Genomic DNA, 10494 nt, shown 5'->3' with positions numbered 1-10494 from the left:
CCACGTCCAGGGAGGTTGGCTACTGTCCCGTGGGTCTTGAACTTCTGAATAATATGAGCCACTGTTGTCACAGGAACTTCAAGCAGTTTAGAGATGGTCTTATAGCCTTTACCTTTAAGATGTTTGTCTATAATTTTTTTTCGGATGTCCTGGGACAATTCTCTCCTTCGCTTTCTGTTGTCCATGTTCAGTGTGGTACACACCTTTTCACCAAACAGCAGGGTGACTACTTGTCTCCCTTTAAATAGGCAGACTGACTGATTATGAGTTTGGAAACACCTGTGATGTCAATTAAATGACACACCTGAGTTAATCATGTCACTCTGGTCAAATAGTTTTCAATCTTTTATAGAGGTACCATCATTTTTGTCCAGGCCTGTTTCATTAGTTTGTTTTTTTAAATAATTATGTTAATCAACAATTCAAAAGTAATGGCTGTTTTTGATTATTTAATTTTCAATAAATTTTTATGTATTGTTACTTTTGTGAGTTTCAAGTGATTTCAGTGAGAATTGTGGGTTTTTCCTTCTTTAACTGAGGGGTACCAACAATTTTGTCCACGTGTGTACTTTACACGGATACACATTTTTAACCTCCACATTACTGCCAGGAAATGGAAAGTGGAGTCCATGATATTTACTGATACAGGGTTGAAAGTCCTCTCCGTCCTTATTTACGTCAGAGTTTGAAGGGTTAGTTCAAACTACTTAACGACTCTGAAAAATACAGATTGCCAACAGAACACAACAACAGGTCTATTCAAGTGGCTCAGCACAGCGATGCACGGGGTCATGAACCAGGCTACAAGTTGTATATTTTTCAGAATTTCTGTATTTTTTTTTCCGAGCACTTTCAGGACTTTATGTTTTTTGCTGCCTTTAAAATTGCCTCCAGAGGTCATTCTTCACCTTGGAAGCAGAAGTACAAAAGTTCATGGAATATAATGAAAAACAACAAAATTGGTACTAAATGGACCCTGATGTGAGGCTGTTCTACTGTTTGTACGGTCAAGAGCAAACTTCAGAGGTTACATTTTGAGCCACCATCAGGGGAAAGAGCCCAAACAAACTCAGTCAGAAGCTGTATGTAAGGATTAAAATACTGAGGCGAGACAGTCTTTTAGCATGCACAGGAAACGAATAAAGTGCAATTCTAAAGCGTGAATAACAGCTGAAGAAGAGGACACACTTTGCACCACTTTTTTCCGACCTTACTGACAAGTTAATTTTGTGTTTTTATGTGTTGGAGGAGATATCCTGCACAAAGTAGCATGTATGATGCACAATCAGATTCCAGGTCAAACATGAATGACTTAATAGAAACGGCTGCTGTCGGTCATGTTTTTTCTTCTTTTTTAAAAATTTTGTTTGCATTAACATTTTTTTAATGAGAGAAAAAAGCACCATACAGCATGGCTAAACATTTGTACCTTGAAAATGGAGCTTATCAATGACATTCTGAAGAACAGACTTGTACTTACATTGGTTTCTACACAACAAACTGAAGGAACCAATCCTGTCAACTTGCATGGCGGTGGCATTATCATTGCTCTTCTGAACTGGAATCTGATTTGAACACATGGCTGAATTAAAGCAATATTCCAATGGAGTTTTACACATTCTAAAGCCAGTTTGAAGCAAGAATGGATTCTTTATATGTAAAACTAGAAAAGCAATCAGAGCACAGTACTCTCCCAAGGCTGTTCATTCCCCCATATGGCATTTGCCACAAATGAAGCATTTGTTTATTAGTTACTGATCATCAGAAATCACGGCAACATAACATATGACCATTTAATATCTATGTACCCACAAACAAAATGACCTTGTGGTGAGCACAGGAGTGTGTTATGCATGAGTACATTATGTATGGATACCGAATTGCGTGACTTAAATATGTCGGAGGTGGCGTTAATTGATGGGACTCTGAAACACCCCCACAATTTAATCAATTGTTCCTTGTATAATTTTTGAAGGATAAGTCCCAATAAGTTTGCAGTGGTTGATTTGTAGCAGGATCGAATCATGTGATCATCAGCAGGCAGCTGATGTAGCGTTCACTTGTTGTCATAGTTACAGTGACGGCATACTGCGATCTCGCAATGACAAATCTTTAACAAGTCCATGGATCCAGACTATAAGCTGCATCACTGCCAAAATCATTTGGTCCTTGGGTCATTTCTGACCTTCCCTGAAAATTTCATCCAAATCTGTTTTTGAGTAATGTTGCGCACAGACAGAAACATACGCCGATCATCACAGCTCCATCGTGTTTCTTGGCAGAATAAATTAAAAAAACAACACCCATTTAAATTTGTAACTTTGATCCATTGAGATGAGCTTTTAGGGGTTTAATCAATGACCAGAGAGGGATTTTAAAAACTTATGTCTACTAAAGACTTCCCATTCTTCAAAACTACATCTTTTAATCTGCTGCTGTCAGTCACTTTAAAAGAAAACACATCATTACTTTCAAATCGGGGCTATCTCGCCTCACAAGTCCGAACTCCTCTACCCTGTCAGAATCTCAAGAACTCAAGAGTCTCTTCTATCGGCGGATCAAAAAAAAAAAATCACACCATACCGCTGATGGCTGTTTCTGAACCACTCAGCGCTGTTAACCTCATTTCATTCTCAGGATTAATAAGCATCAGACGAGTGAAGCCTCTCAGGGTGCTGCTGAGATCTTTGGCTCAGTGGAAGATTGCTGAGCGCCTTCTCTCTCTCAGCTGAATCTCTTTCTACACACCGGGTGTCTCATTACAGCGATGCAGGACAAGGTAGAGGAGGATTCTGCTGGAAAACACACCTGCAGACAGTATAAAAGTCTTCAGTTCTGCCATCGGACCAGACAGAGGAAGTCATGTGAATGAAAATCTCATTAATAGTCTCTGACTTTTATTGGCCTCTGTCCTGACATCAGAGGGCTCCTAAATAATTTGTACCGACAGGTGAGGGCAGCTATTATAAAAGATGTGATTTATGACCATGCAGCTCATGCGGGTGAAGCTCAAATGTCTTGAAATGTCCTGAAAAATCAACAGTTTGAGGAAGAACTCGACGTCTTCTTTTAACATTTTGCTATATAATCGTGTGAATATGATGTTAGTATGTCAGGAGAACTACTATTATTTTTAAATAAATATGGCTCCTTTGTCTGGGATTTGAGCTTTAGCATGAATCAACGAGCATCGTTTGCTAATAATTAGCAACACAAGGTCAGAATGGCTTCCTGAAAGTGGGCATTTAGAAATGAAAACCAGAAAGACATTGGAGACAGTTTCCATGGTTGTTTTTACCCTTCCTGAAGTGGTTGTTGCATCTAAAATGTGCTTTTATGGGAGTGACGGTGTTCTCTAAAAATGCAAGTGCATGCAACAAGCACTTCATCACCGTAATAAGAGTACTTGAAATTTTCCACGGCTCTTCCTATCACCAACTGACAGACATGGTCACATCCCTCCTATTTGTGTAGAGATTATGAGCCCGAGCGCCGTCTTTTGACATGCACACCGACGGCAAACGCAACACACACAGGCGTTCTTGACCTTGGTTCCGCGAAAAAGAAATGAGGTGGGTGCCCTAGTGGGTACAGAGACCTTCCTTTATCGTAAAGGTTACAGGTTCTATCCCAGCCGACAGCTACTGTGTATCCATCAAAAGCTGTTTATCCTCTCCGAACGTCCTTCAGCAAGACACCGAACTCCTTCCTGCTCACCCACTGCCACTCCGACTGACAGCTCCATATCTTAAAGGTAAACACATTTAAACACCACTTGTGACCTAGCAGGATGCTAAGATGTACATTATTTGACTATAGCTAAATAAAATCCAGCGTCTATTCTTATATTTTATCGTCAGCGTCGGCTTCGACATCCCAAAGTCTCTGCACCAAAGCCCTCATGCATGTACCAGAATCCAGTTGGATCGACTTGCTTGATCGAGGTATTCATCAAATGTCAGCCTCTTTTTAGCAAAGTATAATCAATATTTCTCCCAAAGCTGTTGGTCAATGTCATTAACTGACCCATTTTTATGCCGCTGCTGCTGCAGTGATTCATTTTCTTCTAAAGTGTCGAAACTGAACTTCAGAAGGCCGACGAGTTTTTATGCACCGCAGCATTTTTCGTGCGCGGGCAATTCATGCATATCCTATAAGTCAACAGTCTTATAGCTCAAAATTCTGACGCTCCGGCTGGTGTCAGTAATTTTGACATGCAAGTGATCAGTGAGAGCCCCGTGCTGAGCATTTACATCTGAATGTGCACCCGCTGCCTAAAGACGGCAGTTGTTGCTACTGTAAGCTACTTAGCCAAGTTGCCAGAGTGGAATCGGTAATTCATTTTTCTCTGCCGGACTCCCTGGAGGCTCGTACAGTAAGTGGATGTGAACGTGTACAAAGAAAAAGAGGCAGATAGAGAAAGGAACGACGCCAGAGCAGAGCAAAGGGGATAAAAATTGTTTATGATCCCCTTTGTGCAAGGTCACAATTTTAATTAGCTCCCAGCTCAGGAGGATTTGAGTCAAGGTCCCCAGTCGTGTGTAAATTGTTTTATTTGGAGTCTCAGCAAGAACCTGCTCTTTCTTCAGACCTTTTCTTTTTTTTCCTCCAGCTGTTGACATTCCATAAAAGGAGGCGTATTGGAGACCGGAGCGACCCTTCGGCTGCTTGAGACCTAAATGCATCGCAGCACAGCGGAGCAGCGGGAGCCGGGCTGGACACTGGCCATGCTTCAGATTAAACACCGCAATTATCAATCCTGAAGCCTTTAATAGAATAGAATAATGTGCCGGTTGCCAAGAGACCACTCTGTGCTTTATATGTGAAGAGGCTTCCTGAGACAGAAGAAAAAGGCTGATTCTCCATGAGCATCAAAGTGAGGAGCAACGACCTATGAGGTCATCTTGAAGGCGGTTCTTGTCATTGATTTCTGTTGGTGCTGTGAGTGGCTACTGAAGGTAATCAGGAGCACCTTTGAGCCCCAGTGTGCTCCCTGGCTACATAAGGCCTGGTTCAACTTGGAATCATTCTCCAAGTTCACCTCTACAGGTAACACAAAACCTGAGTTGGTTATGATGTTTTCATCTACCTCTTCAGGTTTTGGTTTGCATTTAGCAACACTTGCACAGACATGAATCTCACACACAGACCATTGACTTTACTGATTTTCATAACCCCACACGATTTTGGCTTTGATTTAAGTCAATAAAAAAGCGGTTTTCTTTATACTTGGTGTGGGTTGCCTTTTGTTGTGTCCACTTTGAGCCAGGCAATAACACACTGACCTTCTAGCTTCTGGTTCTAGTTTGAAGAGCAGTGTGACATTTCGGGAAATACACACAGTTTTTTTTGAGCTCGTCTCTCCACCAAATCCACTTCCATCCTCCCTCCCACCTCCCTCTGTGACTACCTACCAGAAAACAGTTTCACCATCACCACTGACAACTCCTCTTTCTCCCCCTCCCCTCAGTTTAAGAGTCTGGGTGTCATCCTCCACATCATTTCAAACTCACATCAATAATATCGCTCGATCTGCATACTTTCATCTCCGTCATATCAACCACCTTCGTCCCTCCCTCACCTGTCAGCACTGCCATCCTGGTCCACACTCGGATCCCTTCATAAACTCCAACTGGTCCAGAATCCAGCAGCCCGGATCATCACCAGGACACCTTCTCTCCACCGCATCACCTCTGTGCTCTGACAACTTCACCGGCTCCCAATCACACGCCGCATCATCTACAAAACTATGCTCCTAACCTTCAAGGTCCTCCATAACCTCGCCCCTCCGTACCTCACTGGTCTCCTACACAAAAACACACCCAGCTGGGCTCTCAGATCATCATCCTCCCTCAACCTCACCCTCCCTCCTGCCCGTATGACCACCATGGGGTCCAGAGCCTTCTGCCTCTAGAGCTCCCTCCTACCAGACATCCGAAACTTTGACACCGTGGACATTTTCAAATCCCATCAAAACCCACCTGTTCAAACAAGACGACTCACCCTCCCTTCCATTCCTCTTTCGTCTTCTGTTGTTTAAGCCAGTAATTACATTTCCCAAATATGCCCCTAAACATTGCAAAACAGTTTCTTTAATTGTGTTAATGTTGCAGCTAATGCAATGCTATATTAGGCTTCATTTTCCAATTGATGAACTTCTTTGCCATAATTACTCCCTGTGAAATGATTATTATTATTTTGCCAGCAGCAAAGATGTCTCCAGAATGACTACAGGGAAGTGAATCGTTTCAGTCCATGCTTGTGAAAGATTTGAGCTGTGGAGGAAAACCTTTTGTGTTCAGTTTTAGTTACCTCTCCGATCCTTGATTAAACTCATTAATGTGTATCAAAGTTACACATTTAGATGGTTTTTCTGTTAAAAAAAATCATCTAAACTCATGTGCCAATATTCCACTCAAAATCCTTTGCTCTTTTTCTGTGCTCCTTTTCACTATTTGCTGCAGCTCGAGCACACCAGCCCACCTACATTTTGCTCGAAGACTGAAAAAGTACAAAAAATAATAAAAATCAGACATACACATTCAAACTGAAATCTGAATTCCTGCAATATGTGTTTTTGAAATGGCCACTTTAACAGTGTTTTCATAGTGTCAAGATGGAAATCTCAGCATTAACTGCTTATTTCACACATATGTCCACCAGCTACGTTTATCCTGAGCGATATCAGAACAAACCTAAGCCCAGTTCTTGTCTTGTTCCACTTTTTAAAACAAATGCACCGCTATTTATCAAAAATCTAATATTTTGTAATGGCAACTGAGCACAGCAGATATTTATGCTGTGCTGATGTTACTGTTTTTGGCCACGAGGGCATGATATGGATGAAAAAGCAGCTTTTACAGTTTGTTTGGAGATCATTAAACGTCGCAGAAGTCTTTGTCATGGTGCCCCTTTGCTGCTTACAGCTAAGCCATTCTAGTTACTTCTCTTGCAGCTTCCTTGTTGCAGTTGACATTTTTCTAATAGTAGCTTAACATTTGAGCTTTAAAGTAAGGTTCACTAGAGCTAACTTTGTAGTTTTTTTCCATTGTGAATGTGTAATTTGACTTCCAGGATATGAACAGCATCACTTCGACATGCTAGCAAGGTAAAAAATACTTTGTTTTCACCAGATGTGGACGAGTCAGGTGTGGATTTGTTGCAGCATAATGTACAGAAAATCCATGCCAATGTGAGTTTCTAATTTGATTAATATTTGTACATAATTTATATATTTTTTCCTATATGTAATACAGAGCAAAAGCTGAGTTTTTTAGTTTTTATTTACAAGTATCACACCTTAATCGTACCAAAAATGTGTGTACTATGAGCTTTCAAAGACTTGGTCAGTATATACGAATGTATTTTTTGCTTTAATTAAAGTAGCCATGTTCAAGTAATTTAACGTCCTCTGTAGTTGCCATGACAATAGCAGGAAGAGAAGGACACCAGCATCAAATGCACATTAGTGAGCATTGAGATGTTGAGCCTCATTGGTGCCGAAGAGGCGACGCTGTGCTGTAAATATGGCTGCTGTATTATCATGTAAATCTGAAAGCAGCAGTGTAACTTACTGGATGGGATACCGTTTGTTCATTATATGGTGTCTAACGCGACTAAATCTGCATTACACACTAAAATCTCACTTTAAAGTGGCCATTAGCAGGTAGCACAGATGCTGCTGCAGTGATGTCGATTCTAGATCAAAGAGCTTGATGGAGACACTGTCAAATAAGAGCTGCATCTAATGCGGTAGATATTTCTCGTTGTTGTTGTTGTTGTTGGGTTTTTACAGTTTGAACTCGGGTTTGTTTTTGATCAGCGACAGGCCTTTCCACGCGCATGGGTTTGATTAATGCAGCACAGCGTGGCCCTCGGTTTTGATCAGCACGCTTTGCCAAACAACAATAAATCTTTTCAATCAGCACGGTTCGCCGCTTCCACACTGACACACCCTCTGGAAAGACTCCAATCAGTTTTGCATGATTTTGCAGCCGGGAATTGAGATATGACAATAACAGGTCCGCGCTTAAATTAGAGATGGCCCCGACTTTCCCGTGTGAAGTCTTGCAAGCATCACATCAGTCTCTGACATTCCTTCAAATAGCCGTTTGATTTTCTTTAAAGTTTCTCAACACAAATCAAGGTGCAGAGCACTGGAGGCTTCAGAGTCGGTCTAAAATGCAATTAAACTATTGGAAATACACGACTACAGCTGTGCAGTCAGAGGTGATGACATATCTGGCACGAACCTCTTCCAGAAGATTCTCAGTAGCTTATTTCTTTGTGACTGAATGATCAGAAATGCACTGTAGTGGACTCCTTTTAGTAATAAGACATAAAAAAAACAAACAAAAAAAAACAGTCTATGCGGTAGGCTAAGTAAAGCAGTAAACATTCTTACAGTGTGTAGAGTTAAGAAAATCCAATTCTCAACTTCTTTGCAATGTAGATATTGACTGATTTTATGAATCACAGATTGCGTGTTTGCTTCCTGTTTGTGAAATCCTTTAAAACTGCGAGGGCCACCTACGAATCTATACATGGGGCGATCTTTAGAGAAGAATTATTACTGATTAATGTGTCAGCTTGAAAGTTAAATCTAAAAATATTCAGAGAAAAATAATAAATCCACATATAGGAGAAGCTAATATTCCAGCCGTCATTTTCCATAATGTTTTATTGTCATTTTTAATGTGTTTTTAAGGAATGCCACAAGTGTCTTCAAGCCGTTATATCTGGCAAAGGTGGCTACTTTGATGAGTCCAAAGTTTCGAATACGTTTTGGTTTCTAAATAGATTTTTTTTAAGTGCATTTGTTAATTTGTTCTATGCTTTCATTTCAGAGTGCAATAAGACAGTAAAATGTAGAATTTCCAATTTTAAAAAAACGGAAAAACTAGACTTTTGACCGGTAGTGTACATTATACAAGACTATTTATGGAAATGAAGTATTTCCAGGAATTAAAAAGTACAGAAAAAAGAATGTGTTTGGAGTTTAGCTTAATTGACTTCTCTAATAATTTTTTACAATACGCCCATTTCTTAACTATATGAATTAATGTTACACTTTACAGAAGTTGTACCTTAAAGCTTTCCACATTGCTGGATTTGTTCAAAGATCAGAAACTAGTTAATTATTGTGCACCACGGAATAAATTAGAGTACTGTGTTTTGGGAGGAAAAAAAAGAGGTTAAAAGAGCACAGAGTTTGCTGCCTTGTATTAAAAAAAAGAATGAGCACATTTTAATTAGAGTCCAGTGTTTTGTGTTTGTTTCTCACATTCCTCATATAAAGGAGTAAATATTTGGTGCCTTTAAGAAAATGCTCTCTGTGTTGTCATGCTGATTGATTGACTGTGCCGCTGCAGCTTTCGTACACCGTGGCATGAAGGTATCAACACTGGAGCTCTTTTGTTTACAGCTCTGTGATTGCTGAACACGCCGGGGAGGGGGGGGGTGAAGTACCACAGCACAGCTCTTAGTAAAACACATCTCGGCTGGGATGCCCCGAGTTAGTCACCCCTGCGCGGAGCATGAAGAGGTTGTTGACACGGCGGCGCTCCAGCGATCCAACATGGGGGCAGCCGACGCTCCGAGAGACGCCGAGGTCTCGGAGCGCCGGCAAAGTGTAGAAGGGGGGGGGGATGTATGCGTGTGTGGTGGGATACTCGCAGTTTCATCGTTGACCCGTGACTCACACCCAGGGACGGTATCAAAACATACAGCTAAACAGATTGGCTGCGAGGCACGGTTGCCCCGCTGGGAAAGGGCGATGGTGAACTCTATTACAGTGAGTGCAGGTGGAAATGGGAAAGGAGCAGGAAGGTTGTGGGTCTGAATGGGGATGAGAGGCACAGGGAGCATTATGGAAGTGATACAGTGGCTGGATGAGAGTGAAGTGGTGAGAGGGCCGACACATCCAAACCAGCCGGTTTACTTCCACCAGCCAAACATTTCACTCGGATTCAGAGAGTAAAGAGAAACCACTTAATTGCCATGCTTTAATCACTTTCATTTCCCCACAGGTAGCTTTAAGTCCCAACTTTTTAATCACATGATCCTTGTCAGAGAAATTGCTTTTTCCCCCCCCCTCGCCATAATGACAAATCCACCAACAACCAGAATTAACATGATAAGTTCATTCCTCAAAAGGAAGCTAAATAATTGAGTAAAGATTATGATTCTGTATCTAGAAATTACTGAGCTCCCAGTTGGTTAATTGAGCAATCATGCAGATTAAAGAAAAGAAAAAAAACAGCGAGATTTATTTCACCTTTATGAAATATTTTCTGTTTTTTTTGTCTGCTTTTCGCCTATGTAATCAAGCTGCTTAGTGATGTAAAGGTCTGAAAAGCCTTCAAGCTGTTCTTTACAATGATTACAGGCGATTTAAGTCGCCATTTAACCCGAGTACGGCAGAGGAGGGGATGCTATTATGGAAGAGAGTCCTGTAAGTGGTGTTTTGCTTCACAGCAGGATGCAGGTGAACCA

Source organism: Acanthochromis polyacanthus, chromosome 22 (assembly GCF_021347895.1).
Source record: "Acanthochromis polyacanthus isolate Apoly-LR-REF ecotype Palm Island chromosome 22, KAUST_Apoly_ChrSc, whole genome shotgun sequence".
Taxonomy (NCBI): Eukaryota; Metazoa; Chordata; class Actinopteri; family Pomacentridae; genus Acanthochromis; species Acanthochromis polyacanthus.
Note: the sequence above shows the minus strand (reverse complement) of the source record.